This window comes from Henckelia pumila, chromosome 4 (genome assembly GCF_033568475.1).
Source record: "Henckelia pumila isolate YLH828 chromosome 4, ASM3356847v2, whole genome shotgun sequence".
Taxonomy (NCBI): Eukaryota; Viridiplantae; Streptophyta; class Magnoliopsida; order Lamiales; family Gesneriaceae; genus Henckelia; species Henckelia pumila.
The window spans coordinates 115,244,186-115,266,256 of record NC_133123.1 but is presented as its reverse complement, the minus strand read 5'-3'; the positions used below and the strand labels follow the sequence as shown (position 1 = coordinate 115,266,256).

General features: G+C 36.0%; 1 non-coding gene across 1 annotated transcript; it reads left to right on the top strand.

The window, feature by feature from the left end:
* The first annotated feature begins 923 nt into the window (after positions 1–923).
* Positions 924–1,029, top strand: LOC140869875 (small nucleolar RNA R71). Its single transcript, XR_012146866.1, has one exon. It is a non-coding gene; the product is annotated as a small nucleolar RNA R71 (small nucleolar RNA).
* Positions 1,030–22,071: the final 21,042 nt, after the last annotated feature.

Below are 22,071 nucleotides of genomic sequence, written 5' to 3'. Positions count from 1 at the left end.
AGAACTGCTCGTCCACTGCCTTTTTCTTGAACCTTTGGGGGTATGGAAGAGGAGGTTTGTACATCGGTTTCTGCTCAGGTTCAGACTCTTTCTCCTCAACCTTCTTCTCGTTAGCTGCAACTTTTTCAGTTGTCTTGCTCTCAGATTTGCCCTCTTCATTATCCACCTGCTTCCCACTCCTCAACGTGATAGCATTACACTGCTCCTTGGGATTCACCTCAGTATTAATTGGGAATTGGCCTCTATTATTATCTTTCAGTGCGTTCGCAAACTGCCCAATGCTAGTCTCCATGGATTGCAATACAGCACCCATGTTGGCCACATGCGTCTCTAAGCTGTCAAGGCGAGTCTCAGTCCTCGCCATCCTCTTGCTCGATTCCTGCACAAAAGCATTAACAACATCCTCCAAAGGAGGCTTACCCTCACCCTTATTTGTATTGTATCCCGGAGGAGGATTCAACATATTATTATTATTTGCATGTGAAAAATTCTCATGATTACGCAAACTAGGATAATATTGATTGGGTACAGGATTACCTCGATAGTTGTTGTAATTTCTGTTGTTCACATATTGAGTTTGCTCCACACTCTCAAATCCATCAGCAGAATTTACGGCAGTCGCCAGCGATGCTGTCTTATTATAAACTTGATTGCCTTTGGTCAGTGCAGCCAACTGTGTAAAAATAGTAGCCATCTGAGCAGTCAAAGCAGTGAATGCATCAACCTCATGAATTCCAGTAGGCTTTCTTATTGCAGATCTCTCACTTGGCCACTGATAACTGTTAACAGTCATTTTTTCAAGCATCTCATAAGCATGTTCAGGAAATTTAGAAAATATTGAACCTCCAGCTGCAGCATCCACATAAATCCTCGTTGGGCCATTCAAACCAATGTAAAATAATTCGATCTGTTCCCAATCTGGAAAATTATGGTTTGGACACTTCCTAAGCAATTCCTTGTACCGCTCCCAAGCTTCATACATTATCTCATAATCTTGCTGTTTCAAAGTAGTGATCTCAATTTTCAGCTGAGCAGACTTGGCAGGAGGAAAGTACTTAGCCAGAAATTTAGATGTCATGTCTTCCCATGTAGTGATACTCCCAAGAGGTAATGACTGCAACCAACTACGAGCATTGTCCCTAAGAGAGAACGGGAACAATCTTAGTCTGATGGTGTCCTCAGTAACACCATGAATCTTCACTGTGTCAGCAATCTCCAGAAAAGTACGCAGATGCAGATTTGGATCTTCAGTAGCTGCACCCCTGAACTGATTTTGTTGCACCATATTAATCAAAGCTGGCTTCAACTCAAAATTATTTGTTGTGATATTCTGTCGAGCTATCCCAGAATAATGAGTATTGATCACCGGTCGAAAGTGATCTCTGATCGGCACCGGAGCATTATTGACAACTCTTTCCCTTTCTTCAGCCATTTGTTGCAACTATTCTCTTCTAGCTTTTCTCAAAGTTTTTGCAGTTTTCTCGATTTCCGGATCAAATAGCAGTGAGTCATAACTTTGGCTTTTTCGCATAAACTGCATAGACAGAATTTTTTTTTAAATTAGAACCAACAAAATAAAATAAAATGCTCTAAATCAAAATTAAGACTAATTAGCACAATTTAATATAAATCAAATAAAATTCAATCCTTGACAACGGCGCCAAAAACTTGTTGCATGTTTTTCGCTCGCAAGCGCACGATTTCAAGTTATAATATAGGAATTAAGTCCAAGTCGATCCCACGGATAATGAATAAATAATATTATAATAAATATTTGCGACTAATCAAATCCTAATCCTATGTAGAGCAACGAAAATGGTTTGATTTTTATAAAACTAAAATTTGCAAGAAATAAAATTAAATAACCACGAATTCACGAGATGAAAATTCAATAAGCGATGAATGCTAGAGGTTCGACTTCACTTGACTGTCCACCACAATTTATGTCTAATGATCGTTTAATTATCAATTCTTCTAGTTTATTAGCCAAGAATCCCTATTATTTTCTACTACCTCTCTCGAGGGTCAAGCAGAAATTTGTATTCAATAACAAACTCAATATCTCTATTTAAGTTCAATTATTAAATCCGGTAAATGACACGAGAATTCTTCTAACAACTTATATGGAGTTATATGCCTTTCGAACAATATAAACATCAAAGATGTATTTTCCTATGTCGTATTCAAAATCTCCTCTCTCGAATAATAGATTCTAAAAAAATATCATTCAATCTATGACCAGTAAATTGAAAGCATTAAAATCAGGAAAACACAAATAAACTATGCGAAGAATTCAAATATATAAATCAAAATATCTCAATCATGGTTTCCGGTCAAGATCCGGCTACCTCTAGACTAAGAAATTAGTTCATAATAAATTCAAAGATCAAACAGAACTTGTTCTTCAAATAATCCATCAAACTAGAAAAATAGAGTTCAAAGGAAAACTAGAACGAAGTAGAATTAAGTTTTTCCATCGCCGGATGCTGCCGTCTTCCGTATTCTTACCAAATTCTCGAGCTCTTGTCTCAATAGTCGTCCTATTGCTCTGAAAAACTCTCTAAACCCTCATATCCCTCAGAATAAGTTGTAAAATTTCTTTTTAAACTTGATTAGAGACTTTTCGAATTTTTGGAGACTACGAAGCGCTGGAGCGCTAGCTTTTGGCGCTGCGTCGCTCAAGTTTCGTATTTTATTTTTCAATGAAAGACATCTGGCACTGGAGCGCTATAAGTGAGGCGCTGGGGCGCTATGGACATGAATTTACGGGCGCTGGCGCGCTATAAATGTGGCGCTGGGGCGCTACTTGTTCTTCCATTTTACCATCTGCGCAGCAGTTTTGTAAAAATCATAACTCGAGTTCTAGCCGTCGGATCGAGCTCAAATTTTGACATCAACTTTAAAACATCCTAAATTGTAATTGGAACGGTGGAGATCGGATTTTGATATCTGTAGAAACTCCAATAATTTTGTAAACTTTGTTGTCTATAATTCATTTTTCCGCTTCTTCTTACTACTTTTCTTCAAATCCTTGCAACTCACAAAAATAACAACAAATACGCATAATATCCACTCGATACATCACAAAATCCAAGTCAAATCATATATAAATTAAGTGCATAAAATGCACTTATCAGATGTCCACTACAAAAAAAATACTTTATAAAAGCGGTTTTTTACTTTTAAGAGCGGTTTTTAATCGCTCCAACACTTTTACCACCGGTTACACAATCGCTCCTCTTATCATTGCCCTTATAGCTTCTAGAAGCGGTTTTTTGGACCGTTGGTACAAGTTGAGAAACCGCTTCTATTTTTCATTTTAGGTGCGGTTTGACAATGCTCTTACATCCCATGCATATTACAACGGTTTCGAACCATTTTTATAGTTTTGACTTTATGAACCGTTTCAGAGCGCTCTAAACTGCGTGACGTATAAGAACGGTCTTACACCACTCCTCCATGCCTTGGAAATAAGATCGATTTAAAACCGCTATTAATACTAGCAATTCAAGAACGGTTTGAAACCGATTGTGCATATTGGACATATTACAACGGTTTTGTAACGCTCCTATAGTTGTGCATCTAGGAGCCACTTCAAAAGCGTTCTAAAATTAGTGAGGTGTAAGAACGGTCATCTACTGCTCTTACACGCCATTCATTTAAGAGTGATTAGCGAATGGTGTTGATGGTAGCAATTAAAGAGCGGTTTGAAACCGATCGTACACGTCATGCATATCACAACAGTTTTGAAAAGTTTCTATTATTTTGCCTTTAGGATCAGTTTCAAAGTGCACTAAACGTTTTGAGGTGTAGGAACATTCTTACACCACTCCTACATGTCATAGATATGAATGCAAGTTGCAACCGCTGTTGATGTTAGGTGTGTAAGAGCGGTTTCAAATGACTCCTATATTCCATCGATATAGGAGCGAAAAATATATGAATGGTGTCAAATCGCTCCAAAAACCGTTGGTTGAAAGAATGATTTTCGTTGCTCCTATACGTTGTAGATATATGAGCGATTTAAGACCGATCTTTAAGTTGTAAATATATAAGTTGTTTTAAATCGTTCGTAAAACAACAAATATAAAAAGCAAGGTTTTAGCTGACAATTTAGAACGTTTTAAATGAAATTATTTTAAATTGCTCTTAAATCTAATTTAGCAATCATTAAGTCTTTTACTGTATTTTTTAAAACAAATATACATTATTTCAGAATAATTCCTCAACCAATAAAATAGATAAATAATATATATCAAATATCAAATAAAAAAATAAAAATCCCAATAAAAATAAATTAAATTGTTTCAAATTCATAAATAATACTCCAAATCCTAATAAAAATGAAAATGTTTCAAATTCATCAATAATACTCCAAATCCTATAAAAATAAATGACAATGTTTCAAATTCAATGAATAAAATATAAAATATTTTCACATTTCATCTAATCATTGTCCGACTCTGACCCTGGTGGAGATCTTCAACTTTCATTGGCATTTTGTGAAGTATTTGTCTGTTGCTGAATAACTTCTGCCATGATAGTTGTCATCTAGAAAATAAATTTAATTTAATATTATGCATTTATACAAGTACTTTTGAATCAATTCATTAATATTCGACATGGGGCTACCTGCGCGGGTAATAATTCAGGCCCACGAGATCCTCATGCAGTTCTAGCTATCATACTTTGAAGGACTCTTGTAAAATTTTGGAGTTGATGTTCATGCGTCCGTCTCATCCGCTCAATTTCTTCTTGAATTTTTTCTTCCATACTTTTTATTTTATATTCCATTTCTCGTAACTTATTAGTAACATCAGATGGAGGAAGATTCCTCTGTGTTAGAAATAGTCTGGGCTTATACCGATCTGGAAATACTTGACTAGGTAATGCACCAGCTCCTAGACATCGTACTCGACCAGAATGTTCTGATCCAAATATGTCACTGAAAAATATATATATAATAAGTATTGTACAGTGTATAATTATATTAAAAATGAAATAAGTGTATATACCGAAATGCTTCCTCACGCACTTCTGTTGGTTGTTGACCGGCTAAATCGATATGATAAAAATCAACTGGCAAGCGTACCAGGTCAAGTTATAATATAGTGGAAAAAGGTCCAGATGTCGAACCCACATGGACTGCATAAATATGAATACCAAAATATATTTATTCCTACTTAATCTAGACCAATGAATAAAAGTGATTCAGATTTTTAATTAATAATTAAAATTGCAAAAAAATTTAAATTAACTAAAGCGCAGCAGGAAAATTTGGATTTAACTCAAATTTGGGAAAAGCTCGATCAAGGACTCACGTAGGTACCAGACAATTCATGTAACAAGCAATCAATCTAAGACATCAGACTTAATCTTAATTCACGGGAATTTTTCTAATTTGTTCAAAGGACTATTTCTAGAACAATCAAACCTATTCAAATTTTGACGGATTAATCTTTCGTAATTCTAATCAAATTTGAATGCATGAATAAATGTGAAAATTCAGTTTACACCCAAACCGCATAATGAAACTGAATTCTATTTCTAGTCAGTTTTATACTATGTTGAATATCGAAGTGATCAAAATCAAAACCTCCTCTGTCGAATTGGAATCAATTAACATGCAAGCAAATAACTGGCCAGGAAATTCACAAGACAAATATAAATTCTATAACCAATAAAATCAAATCAAGTCTGAAAATCTCAAATAAACAAATCAAGTTTTCTACATAAATTGTCTGGCCCAATCACATGGTCTTGATCGAAAAAGAAAACTACTCAATAAATAAATTCAAGATTTAAACAAAGTTTTTAATCATGAAAAATCAAAAGAAAATAAGAAAAGAAGAAGAAATATTCTCCCAAGCAGTTGCAGTAGCCTCCCTCACCCGTTCTCTGCGTCTGAAATTCTGAAATCCTTGAAAAATATTAAAATCTCCTATTTATAGTGCCCGGATCCCGTCAATTTGTTTCCTCCACGAAATAAAATTCTAAAAATATTTCTGACGTTGGAACACGCGCGGGCTCCTGAAAGGGTCCTCGCACGCGCGCAGTATAATAAAACAGTGTCCTTGGTCTCCTCTCGCGCGCGCGCGAGAAAAGAGCTCACTCGCGCGCGATCTGCTCTTCAATCTCTGGAATTTTGTTTGGCGCTCGTGCGAGCTAATGCCCTCGCTCGCGCGCGCGTTCTAATTTCTGAAGCAAGCGCGATAGCGCTACCTTGTGCTCTGAACACTCAAATCTCTTGCGTTGTTCACCATCTTGTTAAGCGCGATTGCGCTTCATTCCTCCTTGTTTGCACTACATGTTGTGCGTTTACACAACATGTAGTGCAAACAAATTTTTAGCGCATAGATTTTTCTTTTTTTTTTTTCTTTTCTCTTTTCTCTTTTCTTTTCTTCTCTTCTCTTCTCTTCAAAACTCTTTTAAATTTCATTTTTCCTATAAATAGAACCCGGAGAAGAAAATGCACACAAATGCAATAAAACACAAAATAACACACAAAATAAAAATAAAAATAAAAATATCACGAACTAATGCATACAAAAGGCACTTATCAAGACCCTCATACTTAAACCTTGCTCGCCCTCGAGCAAGACATGCAAAAACAATATGCACACAAAAACATAAGTAAGGACGATTCATGAGAGTGCACAGCCTCCGAGAAGTTCAATCACAAAAACAAAATCACCGACGCTCTCAACTTTTCATAATACACCTTCAGTTTAACATGAACGTGTGTGTGTGAACTGTCATTCCAGTTTCATACAACTTAGACCGAATTCGTTTCAAAAGTGTTTAGCGACCTATGACAAATCAGTGCAAGTTTCACTCTTCAAGTGCCCATTTCTTCCAACGACCTCTAGACTAAACCCACCTCCCTTGAGATAATGAATTACACACCTCTGGATTTTGCACCCGGTATTTATTTAGCCCCAATAATTACCCGCTGACTTAGCTATAACTGGCTAGGATACAAAAAATCTTTCTCTTTTTTTTTTAATCCCATCCTCTATAGCCCGTATGGAGCATCAACCTCATTTTACCCGCAAACTTAGCTATGGAGCAATGATTAGGATTTCAATCATTGTCCAAGCCCGGATGGAGTTGTAAAAAATTTTTTTTCTAGGTGCGCCAAAGATCATAAGTGTAAACTAGAGCATCATCAAAATTCATAGAACACAATCAAGATCCACAAACCACCTATTGCCGTGCAATGGTCAAACAGACAGAAACTTCATCAAATCTTTCGTTATACTCCATTGGTCTAACAAAAGTGCTTATAAATATTCATGGTTTAACCTACAGTTTCTCATGTCCAGTCAAGAGCAAATTTTTTCAAAAATCCACTTTTTTTTTCCAAATAAATTTCATCATCATAGGCTACCATGACTCATCCTACTCATGCAAGACAACACAAACAACAACAAAATGATATGCATGATTACGAACCAAACACAAAAACTAAACCAAATGAATGCAAACAGAATGAACACAAAACATAATAACTAAACAACAACACAATAACCAATGCAATAAACTAGTATACCCCTCATACTTATCCAAAGCATTGCCCTCAATGCTTCAGAACAATGAACAAAATGCATACAAACATACAAATGCAAAGACGAACAAAAACACAATGAAAACAACAATAACACTCCCCTGGTTTTAGATTCATCTTCTTTCTTCTTGACGGTATCCGCTGGGTAAGGTAGCATAAGTCTAGATAAATTTGCAGGCATGACCAACTTGCATGGGAAAGAAACAAAAATAAAAAAAAAGATAAAAATAAAAAAAATGCAAAAAAAAAAACTAAAAATTAAAGTAAAGAACACTGGGTTGCCTCCCAGTCAGCGCTAAATTTATAGTCTATAACCCGACTATACTCCTCTTTTCAGTGGCGACATTCAAGGTGGCTTATCAACCGTCTCTGAAAAACTCATATCAGTCCTGCACTTGCATGCTTCAACTCTATAGAAATTTTGCAATGGACTAATTCCTGCGGAAAGCTGAACCTGCAGACATTCATCACCATAGTCAGGAATCACATCGATAAATTTGACAGCAGAGCAAGATTTTAAAGTTGGGCTCTCAGTAGCCGACTTAAGCATATTAAAAATAACTTGCTCATTATTCATTCTCAATATTAACTCTCCCTTCTCAACATCAACTAACGCTCTACTAACAGCAAGAAAAGGACTCTCTAAAATCATAGGCACCTCACAATCCTCATTCATGTCAAGGATAACAAAATCTACAGGATAAATCAACTTGTCTATCTTGACTAGGACATTCTCTACTATCCCTCTCGGATATTTAATAGATCCATCAGCAAATTTGAGAGAGATATAGACAGGTTCAATATTTTCTATGCCTAATTTTTGAGCAAGAGAATAAGGCATTAAATTTATGCTCGATCTTAAATCACACAAAACATTAACAAATGATAAACTTCCAATTTGACAGGGTATAGAAAAACTCCCTGGATCCTGAGATTTTGGTGGAAGCATATTTTTCCGCACTACCGAGCACTCCTCATTCATTGTAACATGCGTCAGATCATTCAGCTTCTTTTTATTCTTCAGCAAGTCCTTCAGAAATTTTGCATAGTTCGGCATCTGAGATAGAGCGTCTGCAAAAGGTATGTTAATATGTAGTTACTTGAAAATTTCAAGAAACTTTTTAAATTAAGAATCAAATAACAGTTGCTTAGCTCTATGGGGGGAAGGTAAGGTAGAAATATCAACATTATCATTAACTTCAAATTTTTAAGTTTTACCTTTCTTACCTGCCGTGGATGAATTTTTAGCATGCACATCCTCCTTGACTTCTGAAATTTTCGGCCCCTCCATCTTCTTTTCGTCCCTCTGCTGCTCCTCAGACTGTGTTCGAGTCACGACCATGATAGCATTCACGCCTCTGAGGTTTGTTTCAGTGTTACTTGGTAAAGCTCCAGCAGGGCGAGTTGACAATTGGGTTGCGATCTGACCCATCTGAATTTCTAACTTCTGCAGCATACTTTCCTGATTCTGTAAGCGAGCCTTAGTTCCAGCAACATATTTCATCATGATCTCCTCAAAACTCGGCTTCTTCTCATCTTGCTTGGGCTGCCAGTTTTGATTATAGTTATTATTGTAGGAGTTGTACGGCTGCTGTCCTTGATTTCCTGCAAAATTAGCCACTTCAACTTCAAACAACTGTTGCTCTTTTTGCAGATTCCCTTGTACATGATTTACTGGCGCTGCTTTCATAAGTACCACTTGGTGTGTCAGAACATCGATCTTAGCATTCATGGCCATTATAGCATCGACCTCTAGAACTCCAGCCTTCTTCACATCCGGCCACCCAATGTTACTCTCTGCCATATTACCTATGATCTCCCTTGCTTCTGTCGGCGTCTTCCTGAATAAGCATCCATTAGCAGCTGCATCCAGCATAGATCGAACCGACTGATCGGCTCCATTGTAGAACGTCTGAGTCTGCTGGCTTTGTGTGAGATTATGTTGAGGACACATCCTCAGCATCTTCACCCAAACCGCATAATGAAACCGAATTCTATTTCTAGTCAGTTTTACACTATGTTGAATATCGAAGTGATCAAAATTGAAACCTCCTCTGTCGAATTGGAATCAATTAACATGCAAGCAAATAACTGGCCAAGAAATTCACAAGACAAATATAAATTCTATAACCAATAAAATCAAATCAAGTCTGAAAATCTCAAATAAACAAATCAAGTTTTCTACATAAATTGTCTAGCCCAATCACGTGGCCTTGATCGAAAAAGAAAACTACTCAATAAATAAATTCATGATTTAAACAAAGTTTTTAATCATGAATAATCAAAAGAAAATAAGAAAAGAAGAAGAAATCTTCTCCCAAGCAGTAGCAGTAGCCGCCCTCTCCCGTTCTCTGCGTTTGAAATTCTGGAACCCTTGAAAAATATTAAAATATCCTATTTATAGTGTCCAGATCCCGTCAATTTGTTTCCTTCACGAAATAAAATTCTAAAAATATTTTTGACGTCGGAACACACGCGCGCCTGAAAGGGTCCTCGCGCGCACGCAGTATAATAAAACAGTGTCCTTGGTTTCCTCTCTCGCGCGCACGAGATAAGAGCTCGCCCGCGCGCGATTTGCTCTTGAATTTCTGGAATTTTGTTTGGCGCTTGCGCGAGCTAATGCCCTCGCTTGCGCGCGCGTTCCAATTTCTGAAGCAAGCACGATAACTCTACCTTGTGCGCTGAACACTCAAATCTCTTGCGTTGTTCACCATCTTGTTAAGCACGATTGCGCTTCATTCCTCCTTGTTTGCACTACATGTTGTGCGTTTACACAACATGTAGTGAAAACAAATTATTTAGCGCATAGATTTTTCTTTTTCTTTTTTTTTCTTTTTTCTTTTCTCTTTTCTCTTCTCTTCTCTTCTCTTCAAAACTCTTTTAAATTTCATTTTTCCTATAAATAGAACCCGGAGAATGAAATGCACATAAATGCAATAAAACACAAAATAAACATAAAAATATCACGAACTAATTCATACAAAATGCACTTATCAGTTGTGTTCCCTCGGGCTTGTCCTGGAGGTGATGTTGCACTGCATTATTTAGCAATGCCTAAAAAAATCTTGTCAATAAATAAAAAGAATATTGAGAAGTTATTTGAAAATGTTGAAACAATTATAACCTCAACTCGTATTGCTTCATCATCAACAATAACACCTTCTTTCTTTTTACTTTGCCGGCTCAAATGTAATATTTCAATACGAGTTGGTTTTCTACCATTTTCTTGAAACTAAACATGAAAAAAAACACTTTCAGATTAAATATTATGCAATTTATGATAGCCCGAGACTCACATATTTAATTAGAATGACAAAAAATTGACAATATTTCCAAATAAGTATGAAAAGTTTCTTAACAAAATTGACTACCTAAATCATATATATGTGTTCAACAATCACTCTCTAATATCTTATTTATACATTCCATAAGAACAAAATAAATAAGAAATTAAATACATAATACAATAAATCAATAGTATGAAATTATTCATGAAGAAATATTATGATCTAAAACATACAAACTTATATTCCAAAGATGCAATATTTTTCTGTCCTTGTGCATGTATCCCTCTTTTTTTACTCCCTTTTTCTCGATTTATTTTCGAAGTATCTTGAAAAAAATAATTATATCAAATTTATCCATAAAAACAATATTTAAAAAAAACAATCAATATGAACCTCATTAGACTTCCAGTATCGACACAAAGTTTGCCAAACTTCTGGAGTAAGATCATGGGGAATGAGACGAATTGACACAAGCTCACTTAATACAATATTTGAATCATAAGAAGTAGCTTTAACTTCGGCCTTCCATCGCCTCCATAAAACTCCCATCATCTGCATCACACTAGTTCTATGTTGTTCGAGGATATCAAAACTTGCCTGTAAACATTAAATAAGTTGTAATAATGTTTTAAATTAAGTGTTAAATATAATATATCAACTTACTTTTACACGTTCCCATGCATTATTCAAGCAACGCTTATCCATTTTCCTCCAATCTAAGAAATCAAGGGGCAAGACATTTCCATTACGAGCAATATTGCCCAAAACATTGGCAAGCCTCGACTGCATTTCTCCATATGGTTGACCTCTTTCATTAAATGTTACTACTAAACGGTCACCGGGTGCTAAATAATGAACATCCTTCATAATAGTTTCCCCACGTTTCTTTCGTTGGACTTGGGATGAATGTGTGATCTCGTCGTGACCTAAAAATATTTGTAAAACATAAATTTTATTTCAAGCTATAAGGATAACCAAAAATTCATATCCAAAATTTTTTTTTACCTCCTTGATTATGCTCTTCGGTCAGTCTTGACTCCATTGTATTGTTTGGTGTTGCATTGTTTCGAGCGTCGGGTTCATCTTCACGTCCTCTGTTACTTGTATCATCTCTACGAGATCTCTCACTTATATTTTGAAGCAACTTTCGCATTCTTTTCTTTGCCATATTAAATATCAAACCTGAAAAACCATTGCAGCAGTGCATTAAAAGATACAATTTTGTTGAGTATAGTGTCCATTCTCGATTGGGCTTATGATATATATCATATTGGTCTAATAACAACCAGGTGGTTAGTTTTGGATTGGGCTTGACAAATAAAAGGGATTCAGTTGAGATTCCTAACAGACTGAACCGGGAACCAAGAGCAAGAATCGATCAGCATATAAAAGGAGATATAATTCCATTCGAGAAGAAGTGAGAAAGAAGTGATATTCAAAGAGTACAACAGAAGAAGAAAAAAAAATCAGAAGGTGATCGATCAAGAATTCAGAAATTGAAGGGAATACATATTCAATTGTAAATCTTGTTTTGATCTTCTGTATTTTGAGATTTCTGTGTATTTGGATCAAGATTGTTCTTCACATTCAACGTGCAATAAAGAAGTGGTGTTCCTCCCGTGGATGTAGGCTGCATTTGTAGCTGAACCATGTTAATAGCTTGTGTATTTTACTTGATTATGAATCTGTCTATTCAAGTCTGTTGTATGTTGTGTTTGTGAGGATTGAAACAAACAGCCAAATCGTGATTTGATTCGTGAGAGATATCAGTGTTCTAGATTGGTTTATTTGAGAGTTTCTGGAATAAAGATCCGAGAGTGCAAGAGGCTAAATTCTGTAAGTCTAGTGATCAAACTTGATTGTTTCTGTAACAACTGGCGCCGTCCATGGGAACCAATTCGAAGATGGGAACAATGAAGTTCGATATAGAAAAATTTATAGGTAAGAATGACTTCTCTCTATGGCGGATCAAGATGAGAGCAATCTTGATCCAACGGGGATTGATGGAAGCTCTCAAGAAGAAGGAGACGTCCACTGAAGCAAAGGACAAGACTGATATATATGAAAAATCTCACAGTGCAATCACCTTGTGTTTGGATGATAAACCACTACGTGAAGTGGCAAGAGAAACATCAGCAGCAGGGGTTTGGACTAAACTCAAAAGCTTGTACATGACCAAATCATTGGCCAATAGACTCTATATGAAACAGAGGCTATATTATTTTGTAATAAAGGATGAGAAGGGTCACTACAAGAAAAATGCACTAACACAACACTTAAAAGACAATGCCTTTAGTGAAAAGTGTTGTAATTTTTTAAAAGACAACGCTTTTATTGAAAAGCGTTGTCGTTATATGGTTTTTATTTATGAAAGACAACGCTTTATTTACAAAGCGTTGTAGAATAGGCTTTTTTTGGGGTCAAAGACAACGCTTTTAAAAGCGTTGTCTATTAGCATTTTTTTTCCCATGTATCACAACACTTTTTAAATAGTGTTGTAGAAAATCTATTATTTTTATTAAAATAAATCATAAAGTAAATAATATTACCCAGATCCCCAAATCAGACCCTTCCCGATTACTTCTCTTCTCCGATCTGATCCCTAGCCTTTCTCCTTTTTCTCTCTTTCAATTGAAAATCCCATGTCGATTTTTGCTCGATTCTTCAGAAGAATTTTGAAGTGATCTCCGACAAGCCTTCTCCAAGAGCTTCGTCCTACCCTTCCTTCCTCGAAACGCTGTTCTCGCTCGGGCCGTCCGTCGGGAGTTTAGAACTATACTTGGGCAGAATAAAGGACGCATCAACGAACAAGGACTTGCATTCGAACAAGGGTAAGAGTATATGTTTTGCTCATCCGTATGATCGCTACATCTCACCATCCTCTCTTCATTTCTCAATTATCCTATTGGTGCAAGAATATATGTGCACGTTGACAAACCACCATTTCTATCATATATCCCATCCAGGTAAGATTTTCTTACGCGTTTTGCAATTAATTTTCTTTGTCGAACAAAAACTTTGAATGGGCTGTGGATTGTGTTGAAGTTTAGCGACATTTGATTACTTATTCTTGAATTTTGTTTTGTTTGGTGATTTGTGTAGTTTTCTTTGCTGGGTTTTTTCTCTTTTTCCGCCTTTTGTTCTTGTAATAATTTGATGGATTTTTGGGTTAAGTGAGTGAATGCCATGTTTACTTTCCTTTGTTGCGAAGAAAGTTTTCAATTCCTTACATGTCTGAGTCTTTGGATGAAGCTTTGTGAAGGCGAAGTCAAGATTTCCGTAGAGGATGCAAAACTTACGTTGTAATGGTTGGAAAAGTTAGCTGGAGAAATTACAATTCTTAAAAATATATAAATGTATAGATTTTTTTTTAAAATTTTAAAAATGAAGGTGGCCATCACCCTGCCAGTTCCTCAGGGTTCTGCCACTGTTTGGTAATCTGAGACTGAGATTTGGAGTTGGATTTGAATTCAAATATTTCGGTTACGAACTTTGATGAAATTTCTCTGTTTTAATCCAAAGAGATTTGATGCAGGAAATGATAAAAGAGAATGATGTTTAAATCTTTATTTAAGTTTCAGTATGTAAGAAAAGTTCTTGGACAATCTTTATTTAAGTTTCAGTATGTAAGAAAAGTTCTTGGACAATCTTTATTTAAGTTTCAGTATGTAGGACTCGTGATTGTCCAAGAACTTTGCTTGATAACTTGTTTTTAAGCCAATTTCTTCATTTTATGTCCCTATTCCGTAGGCTTCAACTTAAAGGCCAAAGGGCATCATACTAAATTTGAGGAAAAAAAAATGTTTCATGGTTGCAGTTCCGAGGGGTAAATTTGACACAAGCAACAAAATTTCGATTGATTTCCTTGAAATGAGTAGATTATATTGAAAGTGTTTTTCTTTGGTTGTGTTGTATAGCGCAGTTGTCCAGTTCTTGTATAATTGCTAACATGCTCTGATAACTGTTGGATTCTAAGAATTTCTTTCATGTCACTACTTGTCATATCAGCAAGATTCATTAATTTTTCAATGCTTTGTCATTCTGTAACAGGCTATTTGAGCTTAAATGTTCCATTGGTTTTCCTATTTAATTTGTTTCGACTAGCTGCCACATTGTCAAGCTTCATGAATATCTCGACTAAGTAAAAATTGTTTAAACTGAGATTTATTTGACATCAAATCAGATTTTTTAATTTCAAATATAGGAGTTTTGGTTCATCGAAAGTTTGTATTTAGATATAATTCAGAGCATAGTAGTGTGGCGTGTTTTCTTGTTTCTTGGACATGATAAATTTTCACGATTTTTGTGATTTCCAATTTGAAAAGCATGGATGATAGTTAGGAGTGTAAACCGAAACCAGAAACCTGGTATGGTCAAATAGGACAGGGTTTTTTTAGTTAATATCCAATTCGAGCTTTTTACCAAGTTAGAGTTTTGACCTAGTACAACTTTTTATATATGTGCATGAATATAACTGTACCACAAAAAGCGTATTGGTGGGTGTTATGGCTATGAATGTTAGAACACTGTTTGATTAACTAATCCTTCGAATTAGAAAGGGTGAAGGGTCAAATGGCTAGGAATTCTTTGTTGAAGGATGAATAAAGAGAATTGTAAAGAGTTCAGATTTGGGTTCATCCTTGAGATCAGTTTAATTTGATTTTTTTTATTTTCAATCATATTTGTTGGTTTACTGAGAGATACCTATGTTTTCTACTCAACAGGGTTCACAGCTTTCGCTATCGGGTTTCCTTAAATTGAAGTTTCAGAGGACTTTGGCACTACACTCAGTGTTTTGGATGTGACTTGACCAACCACCACATTCAAAGTATGGAATTTGCGTCACTTGTGCATCTCCTCACTTTTAAGTTAGTAACTAATAGGAAAGAATATTCAATCTTTAACATATTTTCTTTAAATTTATGGCTCTCTGAAAATGCTGGATTCGGAAAAAGTTTATTTGAAATTATTGTAGTACTATACCTGCTGCACGCACTGGTTCCTTGAGTTCCAGGTTATCTACTTTTTCCAGTTGATCCTGGAGCACTTTAGGCTGCTACGTTCTAAGATAATTTAAGTATTTTCTCTGTTTTTCGGCTTTGTGCTTTGAGTTTGTTGATTATTAGCTTATGTTTTCAGGTTATTGTTAGGAATTCCAACACCATTCATCAATAAACACAATCTCAATATAATGGTAACAAATATATATATTGAAGATTGCATTGATAGGAAGAAAGAGGTATGCTACTTGAAATAACCGCTGAGTAGGTAATCAGGCCGTAAAATTTTACTCCCTGAATGAATGATGTTATAGTAAGAACCCTTGGCACTAAATCCTTAACATCAGGAAATTCTTGTTTGGTCTATGTTGTTATTTCAACTTGATAGAACAGTCAAGTGTATGCTAATTAAGGCCATAGTTAGTGTTCTCCTATATCTTTTTTAGTCACCTTTTTTTATATTCGTTTGACTTGATTACATATTCATTCATGTAGTTTAAGAGAATTAAAGTGACTATTAGTTGCCTTGTTGGTTGGCATAGTTGAGGTTTTGACAATCTGTCATATGAACTGTATGCAGCTGAATGGCTGAATGCTTCAAGGATCAAACAGATGTACAGTGCTTACAAAGGTGGCAGAAGGTTCTTAATCCAGAACTTTTAAAAGTTCCATGGTCAAAAGAGTTTGGACAGTTTTTCTCTTCTTCCTTCTGGATTTGAATCCCTGGTCCCTCCCTCGATTGTTTGCAACTCTTTCTCATTTGTGTTAGCTGCTTGAATGTTTCATGAGAGTTCATTTAATAATCATTTCAATATCTAATAGAAGGATGAAATTATGATTGAGTTAGTGAATAAATACGGTCCAAAAAAGCAAGAGGTTGGAATTCCTATGATTCTATAAATGGTATACCATATACAGACAATAGTTCCAACATTTTCTATTAGTGTCCATTGTTGGTTGCTTTCTGCCTTGATGATGGTGTTCTTGATGCATTGGGTTCATTCATACAACAAGCGCTTTTAGCATGATATTATTTGTGACACCTTTTTAGCGGCTTGATAATTCTATGAACTGCAAATTTTTTTGTTGGGATTACGGAGGAAATAGAGGAGAGCTTCATCTTACATAAAAGTTGCGGTGTCACTGCCTTATAGAATTGTTTGGTCCAGATAAAAGGTCCAAGATAGGTAGTCCAATTACTATGTTCTTTTCATGTGGCAGCATGTGTCATGCCCCTCCACGTGAACATGAGATTAATACCTATGACAATTTGTGAATTTACTTTGCATTTTTAGGCCTTGAATTTACTGGACACTTGTCATGATCGATTCTTAATCGATGAAATGTGTATTTATATATGTTTTTTGTCAGGCTTTCACTTTGGTACTGTTGGATCTTCCTGGCCTTCTGTTCTTCTCCACATACACGCTTCTTGTCCTTTTTTTGGCAGAGATTTATCATCAGGTAATACTCGTGAACACAATAATTACATGGAATAACTTTCCTTGTCTTGACTGGTGTGTAAAATATTTTTTAGCTTGATTTTACATGAAGAATTGACTAACAATTCAATTGTTGTTCTTGGTCAGGCTAGAAGTTTGCCAACAGATAAACTGAGAGTTTTCTATATTTCAAGTAATTGCGCAATTTACTTTATACAGGTGACTTCCACATACTTTTTTGGGACATACATTGTGAATCACTACTAGCTCTTGGGTTTTAATCGTGTGTGCATTTGTTTTGATTTATGGTGATTGTTACCATCTTCTCATCCAGTATTCTATCATATGTGTATTTCTATAGAATGCCCATAAGATAATATGGGGCTTATGATGAATCCTACCTTTATATTAAAGCAAGCAAATTACGAAGGAAAATTTTGATCTATTGCCTAATTTTACTTCTTCCTTAATTGCCTCATATATTAGCATTTTCTTCCACATGTTAAGCTAGCTCTATAAATACCTGTGATCTCAACATGTATGTTTACATATAAATATATATAACACACTTGAAAATTTGTGGATTTGGATTGATTCATTAGGATAACTATTCCAGAACTTTATGAAGAACAGAGCTAGTCAGTTGAAAATATTTGGGGTAAATCAAGAATGAGTCTCATCGCGAGGGTTCAAATGGTAATCCGTTGTATGTGTACGTAAACTTTTTTGAATCTGGATTTAAAGGAATGCTATAATTATTTCTTCTATATGGATTAAATATGCAGTTTTCGAAGTTGAAATTAAGCCTTTGACTGTGGCTATGAATAATTATTTTTTCATTACTGAACTTTTTATCTCTACTACTGTTTTATTGTATTCTGTGTTGAATGCTAGTCTGAAACTTCATACTTGCAGTTTTAGGTTCAAACTATTAGACAAAGTTATCTCTCAAAACGTTCGTCAAGCCTGAGAGGTGATTAATTGGAAAAGAAGGTTTCTTGAAATGATGCGGGGCTGGAGCTTTTGGATGATGAGGAGCACATTTTCAGTATGCGGATTATGTATTTGTTTCCATTTTACTTTTCTTCTTTGATGTTTGATTTATTGTGACATTCATAATCATGACTTTGAAATGTTATTCTTGTTTGCTGCTATTGTTCAGCACATTTCCAGTCCTCCAAATGGATTTAGCATTCTGAGAGTTGGTATGATCGCCTACTCCGGTTTGAGGCAGAAAGCATAGCGCAAATGGCCGAGATGAACATGAAGAATTCGATTATTTGTTATATTTGAATGATTTTTGTTATATTTGAATGATTTATAATATTGAAATATTTTATATTATATTTAATTTTCAAAAAATTTGAATATTGAGTGATAATATTGAAAATTTGTGAATTATATTTTTTTTTGTTTTTTATTTGAGAAAAGACAACGCTTTTTAAATGTTGTCGTAGGTGGAAAAAGCGTTGTCGTTACTAAAAAAGACAACGCTTAAAAAGCTTTTGAACTACGACAACGCTTTTTTGTGACAAAGACAACGCGGAAAAAGCGTTGTCGTTTTTAGTTACGACAACGCTTTTTCCGCGTTGTCTTTGAGCGTGGTCTTTTACAACACTGGCTACGACAACGCTTTTTCGGAGACATTAACAATGCGGAAAAAGCGTTGCTTTGGCCGTTTTTCTTGTAGTGGGTCTGGAAGATCAGATAGATGAATATATCAAGATACTCGATGATCTAGAAAATATAGAAGTCAAACTCGAAGAAGAAGATAAGGCTTTGATTCTCTTAAATGCACTTCCAAGGAAATATGAAAACTTCAGGGATGTACTTTTGTATGGGAGGGAACAAACAATTACACTGGGAGAAGTAATGTCTGCCATACAATCTAAGGAGCTACAAAGAAAGACTAACTCAAATTATGAATCACAAGGAGAAAGCCTTATGGCACGAGGCAGACCTGAGAAGAGGAATTACTCAGGAAAGAAATATAAGTCTCGGTCGAGGAGTCAAGGAAAGTATCCAAGGAAGTATACAGGCAGCTTCAGGTGTTATTCATGTAATAAGGAAGGTCATATAAGGAGAAACTGTCCTAAAAGAAATGGAAAAGGTACTGACACCAAAGGAAGAAGGGGTTGCTTCTATTGTCTCTGATGGGTATGAATCTGCCGAAGTATTAGTAATCTCTCATCAAGAAACAACTAGTGAAAGGATATTGGATTCAGGATGTTCATTTCATATGTGTCCTCATAGGACATGGTTTGAAAAACTAGAAGAATCCAACCAAGGAGTTGTGCTACTTGGAAACAACAAGGCCTGTGAGATTAGAGGAGTAGGCACTGTGAGAATCCGGATGTTTGATGGAGTGGACAGGCTGTTGACGAAGGTGAGGTATGTTCCTGAACTTAAGAGGAACTAAGGGTGACAAAGGGTTCTCTTGTAGTAATGAAGGCAACCAAGACTAATGCACTTTATGTGCTACAAGGAGAAACAGTGGTTGGTGCGTCTGCTAATGTTCAGAAACAACAGGATAAGACCAAGCTGTGGCACCTAAGGTTGGGACATGTCAGTGAACAAGGACTACAAGAGCTCTCTAAGCAGGGACTGTTGTGCGGTGACAAGATTAAAGCCCTGGAACTATGTGACAGTTGTATGCTAGGGAAGTAAAAGAAAGTGTCATTTAAGAAGGCAAGACACAATTCGGAGCATCCCTTAGCATACATACACTCAGACCTTTGGGGTCCATCCAAGACAGAAATGTTGGAGAACGGCAATCAGATCAATCAGAATTGATACCCGGTGCAGCGGAAGTTTAAAATTTTTATATGGAACGATTCCATAATGGGTATCAAAACTTTACGATTAAATTGTGTGTGTAAAAATTAAATAACAATTATAAATTTTTACCTCCAATATCGAATCGAGATTATGGACACCAACAGATTGCTCTGCTCTTGTTGTATCTCCCTGGAACTGATGGACGAACTGTTCTTCAATCAGGTCCACGAACAGAGATTTAATCCCTCTGATAGATTGCACTAAAAAATCTATCAGAAGTTTCTACGAAGAGAATTAACGAATTTGATCCGTTAAACCAGACTGTAATTCAAAATTCACAGGCTGGATTTTTCCCGAGTAGAGAGGGAAGGGGGGCGGCCACTTTGAGAGAAAATCAGCTAGGTTTTCGAAAATTGTGACCCTGTTGTGTAATTTTTGTACTGCAATAACTTATTTATAATGTGGGCTTCCAACAGATTAGGGCCCATTAGTCATAAGTTCAAGTCTGACAAGCAAAGCCCGCATGTTCAGATATTAATATAAAATTCATCGTGACTCAGATTGATAAACCTATTTCACCAATGTTCACAGAAACCATTTCTGCATCTTTTAGAGTCAAGATAAATTTTCTGAATCCGAATTCAGTGATTTCCAAAAATGCTCATCCCTATGTCATTTTAGGAAATCTTACTCCTCTACTCTTAAATAAGAAGTCCCACTTCTTTGTTCATTAAATTTAACACTTTAAATTTAACTATCTCAACGGGGATTAAAAATCCATTACTCTGTGTGACCCTTAATGGTTCAGGGATATAGCTAGCCATGGGCTCACAACTCCTTGTGACTCGGAACAACAATTTCCGACTTGCCCATCGAATCATGGTAAGAGCGCCTAGCAACATCGCCCCATGATTCCCTAGGTATCACTGATAGTGCCTACAAGAACCAATAGATTTTGGTTAGCGTACAGTACGGTCCCTTCATCCATATATCCCGATCGAATCAACAACCATTGGTAAATCGAGAGTCGTTCTAGATTCGATAACTATGCAACGCATCTTGAAGATCAAATAGTGACATCGCATGTGCTACTAAGAAACCATTTCTTAAAACACATCATGTACTCTGGCCAGAGATTCGTCACACTAATATCTCATCAGATTGCATAGGATATCCACACTCGCAAGTATGTGGTGAATCCTTGACAACAAAGCATCGACTCCTATATGTGTTGTAACTATACCCAATCCCGACACCTGATGACCCCAATAAAGTCGGTAAACGAGTCAAAGCACAGTACTAGCATATAGAGTCTCAATGATGTTTCAAGTAGTAAGGACTAATGGTGTACAACCAAAACCGCGGACTTTATCCACTCGATAAGTGATAACCACTTGAAAAGTCCGGATAGGGTAGTTCGATCATTCATCATATGAATATCCATTTGCATGCTTCGAACATCTCTATGTTTCCTACCAATGAAACGTGGTACTCTGCATCGCAAATGCTAGTCTCAATCTCGAGCGATCCTTATCCTTATTAACGGACGGCTCAATCGATTAGGAACCGTTTAGAATATACAGTGACTATAAGATGTGTTTCATGATAGTCATCCCCATGTACTACCACATCTTACATACACTATAGTATATTCAAGGTCTTTATCAAAACAACAATATTATATCACAATATAACAATATGAAGAAAGATAAAGTCATTGCCATTAATAAAAGTGTAAATTATATTAAACAAAAGATTGTTTATACAAAGAGTCATCAAAGCCCTTAGCCACAAGTTGGCTCACCGGACACCCACTCTTTCAATCTTCCACTTGCCCTAAAGCCAACTAGTCATACTACGTAGACCCATTGCTTCGCGATGTTTGTCAAATAATGGTCCTGGCAAGGTCTTAGTAAGTGGATCAGCGATATTGTCTGCAGAGGCCACTCTTTCGACAGTGATGTCTCCTCTTTCCACAATCTCCCGGATGATGTGGT